Below are 11,057 nucleotides of genomic sequence, written 5' to 3' on the forward strand. Positions count from 1 at the left end.
ATTTTCAGACTTTCCCCTTCCCCAAAAATGGAGGGGGAAAGGAACTGGGGAGAGGGGGAGACACACAGACTCGCACTACAGTTTTAGCATCTTTTCAGCAAGGATTTAAGAATCATTTCGCAACAGAAATCCTAACTTTTTCCAGAGCGTTGCATGGAATTTTAGTAGTCTGCCTCTGCTGCCAACTACAATGGCAAAACTCCCTCAGAGCACAAAGCAGGTATCTGGAAATAGACAGAGAAATGCCCAAGTCATAACATTTCTCTGATTCTGGGGCTGATTACAGCTCTGACATAAGTTAGAGCAGCAGCAGTTTTTTCATGAGTACTTTGAAACTCATGACTTTTTTTTTTTAAATTAATATACTCATTAATATAAGCCATCTGTCTATTACAACATAGGTGTAGTGCACAATGTATAAGTTCATGAACTCGAGAATACCAAAATAACAATGAGTTGAGGAAAGTACACTGTCTTCTGAATTCATGAATAAAATACAGCCTATACAAGAAAATTAGACAGGTAGATCTGATAAAAGATATGCTTATCTGACTAGTTTCTGACTAGGAAATGGATTACCTCAAAACAAAGAGATAAGAAAAGGGACAGAAAATAATAATAATATAAGCAATTCCTACATAGGCTCTATGAGTAACTGAAGGCCAAAGAGAGCCCCGTCAAAATCTTACTGCGTATAACCACAATTCCAAAATAAGGCAGAAAGCTATTATATAAAAAAAACTTAACATATATCCGGTTTCTTCTGCCACTCCCCAGTTCAAAAATAAAGTTATTCCAATATAGACTTGCACTGACCTCATAGCACAAAATGTGAAATATTATAAATATTTCCAGAAAAACTCTTAGGTCACAAGCATGATTTCTTTGAGGGCGAGGCTATCCTCTCATCAGCATCCTGTTACCGTCATCACCCTGCCATTACATGCAAGAGTAAAATGTACACCAAAGGCTACTTGCAAAATAGGGAAACCTTTTCACGAAAGAGAGTCAATAAAGGTAGTACACATACCTATTCCTCTAAAAGAGCATCATTACAGAGAATATGTTTATTGTTGCAGATCTAATTTCCTCAAGAGGGAAAAACAAACACATAAAGTCAGCATTTATGTCACAACCTCACATAAAAGCTTCATAGCATTTTACATGGTGCAAGTACATAGAACAAGGTGATCTCTGTCGGCAATACGCAACGGAAAGCTTAGAGCTAGAAGAAAGGAAAAATGATGGAAGTTTATCCAAGTGAGATTCCCTAACCAATGTCAAAGCTTAGTGTTTGAAAACACAGTACACTATAAAAAAGCACCATCCTCTGCTATATGCAGGTTATTGCTCAGAGTCTCTCTTAAGCATTTGAAATGCCACCTGCAAAAATAAGTTTGATTTCCACAAACGAAGGGGGGGAAGGAGGGGAGAAAAAACACACAGAATATTAACCCATTCAGATACAGGCCACCTTAAACAGAAATTTGGCAGGCTATGCCGCACGGCCCATTAACTAAGTGTTATTTCAGCAGTGGCCTTTCACCGGCAGCACCCGTGCGAGGCTCCGCAGGCCGGCCGCGCAGCGGGCTAGGAGGTCAGCAGCACCCGCCTCGGCAGGACAGGGCTTTGACGCGCGGCTTCCCCGCTGGGCGGAACAGCCCCAGGCGTTGCCACCTCCCACCGCAGACAGGCTCTCCGCACCCCGCCGGCACGGAGAAGCCCCGCTCGCGCCCGCCGCCGGGCAGGGCAGCCCGCAGGCCGGCCGACACCCGCTCGGGCCGCCGCCGGCAGGAAACCACCGCCCCGCTGCAGCGCGGCCCCCCCCGCCGCCCGCGGGGACCCGCAGCACGCAGACCCCCCGCCTCGCCCGGCCCGGCCCGGCCCGGCCCTGCCGCAGGCGGCCCCCGCCCGCCCAGCCGCCCGCCCTGCCGAGGGGCTTCACCTTGGCGGCGGCCGCCGCGCCGGTGGCTGGAGCCGCCCGCCGCACGCCCTCGGGACGCCGCGCCGGTGCGGGGGCGGCAGGCGGCGGCTGCGGCCCCGCCGTCCCTCATGCGAGCGGCGGCGGCAGGAACCTGCCCGCACCGCGGGGACGTCGCGGCCCCCCCGCCCAACGCGCCGCGCTGCGCCGCGCCGCGCCCCGGCCTTGCGCAGGCGCCGCGCTCCGCGCCGCCGCCGCCGCCCCGCGCCGCCGCCGCCGCCCCGCGGGGGGTGCACGGCCGGGCCGCTCCGCCGCCCGCCGGTGAGGCCGGGCGGGCAGGGAAGGCGGCTCCGCCCGGGCGCCCCCGCTGCTGCTGTGCGGCGGGCCCTCGGGACGGCTGCGGGCTGCTCCGCCAGCTGCTGCGGGAACCATATGGTGTTAGGACCTGTATGACAGTCGCGTGAATCAACCTCGCCTGTGGCCTTCCTGTAGCATCACCCTTCTTACAGGCAGCTCTGCTTGGGTTGTCCTTATTTTCGTGGTGCTCTCCCTCACCAACTCGGTGAAACTTTTGCACCTGCTTTTTATAGCAGCTGAGTACTCACAGCTGCAGGTGAAGCTCATAGATCCCTACTACCCAGAACACCGAGGCACGAAACAAGATTCAGGAGATTAGGGATCTGTGACTGCCAAGGGCTTCATTTTCTTTCCCTCCCATATCTTTTTCTGCAAAAGGGAAATAATACTTCATATTAGTAGTATGAAGACAGTGTGTTAAGCACTGTACATTATGGTAAATTAACCTCTACGTGCCTGGTTCTGAGCCACTCAAAAATACTCCTGGTATTGTGACTGGTGACTTCTGGAAGCAGGAAACTTAACCTCCCCTCTCTGTCACTTTTCCATCTGTGGAAACAAACAAACAATATCTCCTTTTTCCTGAAGTTCTTAAGATGGAGTTTTACACAAAGCAAACTGTTAAGAATTCCAAGGTCAAATTCTTATACTGTGGCAGTTTACAAAACTTACGGAGAAGCAGCAGCCGTTCAGCAAAGGCTGTTAACAGGAAATCCAGTCCAAACCTCATTTCTACCACTCATTATAGTTAACGTTTCTGTTGAAAGCATAATCCTTATATCCAAAGTCAGTTTCCCAAATACTATAGGGAACTTCAGTTACGCAAGCTAATTCTCATACAGTAAAAAACAGATTTCAGATCCATCAAAAAGTTTTATTCATCTTGCCTTTCAAAGTGCGTGTCTTATCCATTTGGCTACATCATCTGTAACTACTGTCCCAGGTGCCATAATTCATTCCACTCCCAAAGACTGGAACAAAGAAGAGGATTCCTCATTTCTAAGACTCTTATGCTAGAGGCTGGCAAGTAACAGTGCTCTTCATATGACAGTTGCTAACACTTCCTTGGAGTCGAATCACCTAGAGAACAGTTTACAATTACTGCTTGTTAATCCTTTTGCTCAGGTAAAGATTATGGTGTTAGCAAGAAGGCAAACTTCTGCTTATCCATGCAACAGTGTACAGATGACCTGTAGAGAATACACACACACACACACACACACACCCCCCAACCTTCTGAACGTTAAACAAGCTTCTCTAGTGACAAATCAGCAGATACTTCAGAGGTTAGGACTTGGGGTCTACTTTCGTATAGCCGAGATAGAGAGGAGATGACCAATCCTCCTATTTGGGCCTTGCTACTGCAGTCTTTGCCTAGCTAGGGTGAGCCATTTTCTGCACATTAGATCAGGGAAGTCAACTGCAGTTTCAGTGGAGTGAATTCAAGTTTAAAGTGGTTTAGCAGATTGTTTAGTCCATTATTGTGTCACTTATGCATAAATGCAGATTACCTTTTCTTAATACCTCTCCATATTAACACGAATGGATAGGAGTAGTTAAGGGATATAACCAGTTCTTATTTTACTACTGTTCACTTGATCTTTCTACAGCATTTCAACATTAATTATGCTCGCTAGAATTTGTAAACCTATTGGGTTTGGGTTACAACCAAAACATACACATACATTTGGAAGGAGATCCCTCCTTCTCCTGCCTTACAGTCCTTTTATTCAGTCTTGAATAAAAGGAATGCAGAGTATCAGAAGGCAGGGATTTACTGGTGTATTGGCACTGGAATAGGAGTAGTCAGTCTCATTCTGTAACAGCAGTCATACTGGACTATTATAAAGAGAGAATACTTTAAACCAGTAAAGACTACAGCTACAAGTTCCCTGTGAAGTTCTGTTCATAGAACGATTCTGAATGCACAGCTCAGTCTAAAGCATTGTCAGGGCATTAGCAGAAGACATGGAATAAACTGAAATATGACTCAGTTTAAGACAAAAATAGTCTTAAGGCAGGTACTGACAAATAAAGAGCAAATAAAGGGACTACAGATTAAAAAAAAAAACATCTTCAGAGCTGAAGTCAAAGTTAGTTTACTTAAGAAGTTAGTCCAGAAAAGAATGGTTTTAGACAGCTCTGAACGTGTGCTGGCACATGAGGAAAAAAGAATATTAAAAATATGAGACTTCTCTACTGAAGAAAAATGATACAGCATTAGATCCAATTAATCTAAGACTGGAAAAAAGTGCCATTTCACTTAAAGAAAAAAAGAGCGGTTATCAATATGGCTAATACAAATACTTGGATCAGTTACTGAAATCAATTACCTTTTCACACTGGGAATGTAATCAAAGAATGCAGATAAACAGAACCCCAACACAAAGTAACTACGATAAAGGTTTCATTCTTATTTCACCCAAGAGATTCTGCACACAACTCCTATTTTTTCTAGCTAAACATCTGTTTATGGGGCCATTTATTAGACCTAGGTTTTCTTGCAGGTAAAGTGATTCCACATTTAGCATTTAGTTCTACAGAGCACAAGTTCAGAAATTTATCTTTGGGAAACTTCACTCTGGCATACAAATGTACTTGCAAACCAATATTCTTATTTACATTCGTAAGCTGTTCTTATTTACATAAGAATTGTCACTGGTTCTGATGGAATTTACTTGTGTGAGACTGTTTGCAAGAACTTGTCCTAGTTTGTTTCTATTTTGAAACAGATTACTGTGTGTGAAAGTGAATAGTTTATCCATGGATTCCTTTGTAAAGATATACTTAAAATAACTCTCAGAACACAAGTCTAAATTATTTATTTGATACTATTAACATTAATGTAATGGTTTCTTTTTTGACATCACCAAATTGTACAATATTTCAAGTAAGGTCTGACAGGTACATGAAACTACCAGAAGCAATTAACTTTCTTCGTAGACAGAAAAAGCTATAAAGCTGCGTTTTTAAGCAACAACAACAAAAAAAGGTAATGGCAGATTATATTATTGCCATTAAATGCAAGTTTGATAGGGAGCCAGTCCCTCCTTCCTGAAATTAACAGACACAATAATACAGCCTTGCGGAGAAGAGCTGCTTCCACACGAGATTAAGTCTCGAATTTCAGTATTTGAAGGAAATTCTCTCATTAGTACATGCTTAACAGCTTGATCCAAGAACTCAGAAAAAGCAACAAATATAGGCCAACCTACAAGCACTGTGAAAGGGGAAGGCAAGAAAAGGCAAAGGACACGTTCAGCAGCATAAGCAAAAAAAAAGGCACTTTATATGTTTATATAAGCCAATCCCATTAAATTAATTTAGTAATTTTTGTCAAGATAATAAGCAGAATGAATTGAGTGACAAGCATGGACAGCTGGGCGTAAGTCCGCAAACAGAGAGAGCCTTCCCCACCTTCTATTGCATGTTTATGACCTGATTCTTCACCAACTACCAGTACGTAAGTAGTGCAGTAAGACTTTCAGGATAGGAGCATATAACTAAAATAATCATAAGTAATTTTAAGAGTTGATGGTTATTCCCTGGGGAAACAGAAAGACGAGGGGAACAAGAAAAAGCGCTTCAAAATAGTTGAATGGTAATAATATGTAAGCAGGAACAGACCCACTATCCTTTTACATGATTTCAGTGAGACCATGCCAATTCATGACAGCTGAGAAACTGATCAATACCTTTCCTGCTTTTACTCTGTTAAAACTAAAATAACAGCCACTGCCAGCTACTAGTCAATCATGGAAAGATTTCTAGGGAAAGGAATAACACACTTCTGTTAGCAGTAAATATATATGATTATAATCTTTGGTACAGAGAAATATTAAATAGGCCACATTTTCCCTAATACAGTTATTAGCTAGGAGACTGTCATATATCCACTGACTAAAATCAGATCTGGTCAGTTTATGTAGATGTTGAAACAGAAATCAGGATAAGACCTGTGAGAAATACTGCAGTTCACTCAAGATAAATCTTCCTTTTTATTACTCCCTCTTGAAAGCCTTATCACAGCTCCAATAGGAGACTGTAGAAAACTTGTTAATAAACACGTTCTATCATTGTTTTATTTTCACAGGATGAAGACAAAGTTGATTCACACGCAAATGGACAAAAAGGATCTCAGCATAGGACTGCCTGAATCTCTGTTTCATTCAAACAAATTCTCATGAAGCAAACGGAAGCTGTAATCACACAAAAGAAAACCATGTTGACTGAAAGCACAATACTGGAACATGCTCAGAGCTATGATTCTCTTTGAGTAGGTGATTTCAGATGGAGAGACTTTGCAAGAGACAGATCAGGATGCTGTAATGGACTAAAAGTTCTCCTCTCTCCAGTTTCCTTTGTAACTATCACATGGTTACTAGTTGTTTCCTAGTAAATCTTAAATCTTCCTTAGTAAATCTGCAGTAATTAAATCTGTCTCACCTGTTTTAGAGTCCCCTACACTGAACAAATCCACTCAGTTCCAGACAATAAACATGACTACTAGCTGTCCCTGATTCTAAGAAATAATCGTTCTCTCATCTGAGAGCCAACACTTGTCTCTACACACCCACTGAACAATTTGTTTTTGGCTCTTTATCTCTAGGTATGTCAATCCTCTCTAGCCATCAGAGCATTTGGTACTTTTCCAACAGAGCCTCTGTTCTTTTTCACCTTTGAGATCTTTCCTGCTCCGCTACATGCTGTATTTCAAAGTATGCAAAAGCATTTCAGTTCAACCTCATATCTAGTTTCATTCAGCGATTCTTTCTCTTGTAACATTACAAAAGAAATAACAACCCATCAACTGATCTCTCTGAAAGCGTAAGTAAAAAGTGGAAGTTTGCAGATATACTTTATTTGTTGCATAGGCCAACTCAGAATGTATAGATTTGTATAATGGTGATATTTTCATCTAAATGGGGGTTTTTTGGTCATGTTTTTTGTTTGGGGAGGTGGGGAGGAATGATACACTACACTTCAAAGACTCACACCAAGTTGGTTACTTTTTTCAAATACCTGCTGACGACCATCAAGTTTAATTTGTATATGGAGGATATTAATACAAAAAAAAAAAAAATCAGTGAATCTTGTACATTCCAGTCAAACAACCTCCATTCTCCCAGTTTTATTAAAAAGGGAAGACTTTATGCACATCATTTAATTTGTGCACTGAGAGTAATATGCTGCTGCCTCCTCATATTCTGAATATTATCATAACCGTTTCCAGTCATTTCGGTGCACCAGATTTTGACAGCTTTTATCAGTACAAAGCTGGTAGCTAAGTACTGTGAACCTGAAAACTGGGGCAGTTTTCCAGCTGATTTTTATAGGCCCTTAATCTGTGGTAAACTCCACCAAATACAGGCACGGTAAAGAACAGCAAGAATTAAAATAGACTTGGGCCCAGCTGAAGGTCACCTTCTTTCTATTTATGAAAGTACTTACATACTTTCACATATCTCTATTTTCCTCCGCTCCCTGCACCAATTACTTCCATTGACAAGGGCATCTAAAGCAATGCTAATTCCTGAGCAGTCTCCACGGTCCTTTGACAAGGCCAAGGGGAAAAGAGTGACTTTCAGAAATGATACCTGTTTCTTGGGGGAAAGCTACTTAAAAGTAACTTGCAGCAGGTGACTTCCCTTCGCATGGTGGATTTAAGACATTACATCAGGGAGAGGAGGGTCGACTGTGTTATTCATAAATATGATAAGCAAGTGATTTTGTTGTAATTTTCCATAAACAAGTAAATACTTAACTCCACAAGCTTAAGATTCTTGATGCATACTATTACAGCAGACAAAGGACAGTTATCTCTTAAATCTAACTGTTTCTATTTATTAAGCATGCTTTAAGAACAGCTTCCAGAGCATGAGAAAAATATAACATGTTATAAGTAGGCAAGACTCACTGGTAACTTACGTATGTCCATTTAATTTGACTGACTTTTGTGGATACAGTACTTCAAAGATGACACATGCTTCTTCTCTTATGCAGATCAATTTCACAGAATATTTTTTCTTAAGCTGAATAGTGAGGACAAGTCTGCTCATATCTCTTTGTAAGTATCCTTAAAAATTCACAATGCTTTAGTATGAGGTTCTACGGTGTAAAAATAGGCACTGTCTATTACAAACTCACACAAAATACATCTGTACCTTCAAAATTAATTTGCCATTATTTCTGAAAGGCAAAAATGCTGCACAGTCGACTGACTAGGCCCTAAATTAGTTACTACCCGGTTAGCTGAGGTATAGCTCGGTTTCCTTAAACAAAGCAGCCTATTTAAAGTAAGTATATGATAAAGCGTTTCTTACTGTATTAATAGAACAAAGTTAGTCAGTAATTAAGACTGGCGCAATCTCCTCATAACCTTACATTTAATCCATGCCTACTTCACCAAGAAGGGAACACACAACATTATGGATATAGCCACCAAGAATTAACCACAGGTTGTTTTTCTTTTCTGTTTTTATTAACATTGAGAGCTATCTCATGGACCCTAAACAGATGCTGTGCTTGAGTGAAAAAGAGGGATGCTTTTGTAGTAAACACTAAGGCACTTTACATACAAGTATCTTTTGTAATCAATCCCAGCCAAGCTTGAGGTCTTGGGAAAGGGGAACAAAAATGAGTGTGTGGGGGAAGGGAAAAAAAAAGAGAGAGAGAGATTTTATTTCTTTGTATGTGAATATCACTCCTATGAGAAGTCAGACCAAGACTTCATAGTGCTGTCAGTGCGCTTCATTGTACCATATCAGGTAAAACAAGTGCTTTGATGTTCTTGAAATAAAACAGCTTATGAGTTACTGCAGTGAACACGTGGAAGCTTTTGAAATTGCTACGGTGTTCATTTTTGACTCCAGGTATTTTTGCCAAGGGAAGTTATAACCGATTCCAGGCAGTTATGATGCATTCATTGGTCTACTGAGAATTGGACTGAGATCACCACGATCACAAAAGCTAGCCCACAGCTGTTACTATTCAGCCTGGGCAGAAACATAAATAGGTGTTTGCTGAAGGAAGTACATTATGACAAACCTTCTCAGAATTTTTAATTAAATACTGAATTGTTTCATTAATTTGGTAGCTAGATGATCATTGCATATTACTGTATGGGCTAGGGTCCTTCTCTCCTGAAGAAATTAATGACTGAATTCCCCAGATATTCAGCCTTCCTTCTAGAGAGCAGTGAGGGTCCCGGCACCACTGTGTTCTATATCAGAGGAAAACAGATAAAACTAGTTTTTGTTTACAGATATTTAATCACTACCAGGTTTCCTCAACCCATTAGCTAGGTTCAGACAATGACATACTCTGTGGCCAAAACCTTGAAATCGTTAGAAGATATATATTACATTGAGTTGTACACCTTTTTAGGAAGTCAGTATAACTACAGCACAGCTGTGAACCACCAGACATATCAACAGCCCTTGAACTAAAGACATAATTCTTTCACGCAAGTTACATGATGCCAGTGGTTTAACAGGAGCTCACATAAAGTTCTCCCCTTTTACCTGTGGCGAGTATTCTGTACTTGGAACCTGTTCCTCTAGATAGAAGGGTGACAGACGAAGTTAAGCATTTCCATTTTAAATTTAACTACTTTGTCATAGTTCTGGAGGCAAAAGCTACTTAAACTAGCTTACTTGGTTAGCAAAGCATACTAACAGCTGTCTTTTACCCTGAAACACTGAAAGCATTCAGCTTATGCATTCTGAAAGAACACTAAAGATTAAATCCACCGTAAATGGCTCTAAAAGTATGGTTCCCTAAGACATCTTATTAACTGTCAGCTGGCTCCCTCACTGGCAAAAAAGGTGGATCATCAAAATACCTAAATGAACTCCACAGAGAAACATAGTTATAAAAACCCTGCAAGATATGTTACATAAAAATGGGGAGAATGAAAGGTATGAGAGCAAACACTAGACACAGAAAAAATTGCCTCAAGCCTGTTTTCAATTTGGCAGCAATACCAAGACTACCAACTGTGCACCACCATCAAAGGTCTCCATTACAGCATCACAAGACTAACTCACGCTAGGGTGCAAATAACAACCAGAAAAAGAGATACTGGATCACAGAAACACAAAGTTGAGAAGGCCCAAGATTCCCACAGAGGCAAACCAGATGAAATGCAAGCAGCAGTAGCAGCAGTTCACCTAAATCGTCACAGTAACTCCTTAAAGAAGGAGATTCTCTAGGCTTATTAAGCAGCATTTTCTAGGTGCTCCACTAGCCAAAAAAACTCTCCTAATCCCTAACCTATAGTCCTGTAGCCGCGAGATGAGCCAGTGTCTTCGTAACCTCGCCGCAGAGGCGGAGAGGGCAGCGGATCCCTACCGCCCTCTTCACAACAGCCTTCACATGCTGGAGCACTTCCGACCCCTCCTCAGTCTTCTTTTTCCTAGTCGGAGCCAGCATGTCCTCGGGCACTGCGGTCTGGGGCGCGGAGGGCTCTTGCTCTGCTCTTCTCCGCGCTCGCCCCGGCCTTTCCTAGAGCGAGCGCCCAAAGCCGCCGCGATCCTCACTCAGGGCATCCTCGCCAGCATCGGTAGCAGAGGAGCCACGGCTGTTGCAGCACAGCTCCCGCCTGACTCACACCCAGCCGCCGCCGCGGCCCGGGACACCGGCCGCCAGGATCACCCGCGGCCGGGATCACCCGCGCGCCTAACGGCCGCGGCGCACCGTTACCACCTGTCTTTCTCGCGATGATTCCAACTCTCGCGATACGCACCGCCCCTCGCCCTCCCCGCCGGCCGGTGCGGAG

At 42.6% G+C, this 11,057-nt stretch overlaps 1 protein-coding gene across 6 annotated transcripts in view; it reads right to left on the bottom strand.

The window, feature by feature from the left end:
• The window catches only part of LOC104144611 (cytosolic carboxypeptidase 1), a 74,306-nt gene extending 63,300 nt beyond the window's left edge, over nucleotides 1–11,006 (bottom strand). For 4 of the 6 annotated variants that reach the window (XM_068927087.1, XM_068927089.1, XM_068927090.1 and 1 more), the window contains exon 1: nucleotides 10,553–10,976. The gene's annotated coding sequence lies outside the window, so the exon portion shown is untranslated. Of the gene's footprint in view, nucleotides 1–1,945; nucleotides 2,023–10,552 lie in introns of those variants that run through there. The other 2 variants (XM_068927084.1, XM_068927086.1) reach the window with 2 other exon arrangements.
• Between the last annotated feature and the right edge of the window lie 51 nt (nucleotides 11,007–11,057).

This window comes from Struthio camelus, chromosome Z (genome assembly GCF_040807025.1).
Source record: "Struthio camelus isolate bStrCam1 chromosome Z, bStrCam1.hap1, whole genome shotgun sequence".
Taxonomy (NCBI): domain Eukaryota; kingdom Metazoa; phylum Chordata; class Aves; order Struthioniformes; family Struthionidae; genus Struthio; species Struthio camelus.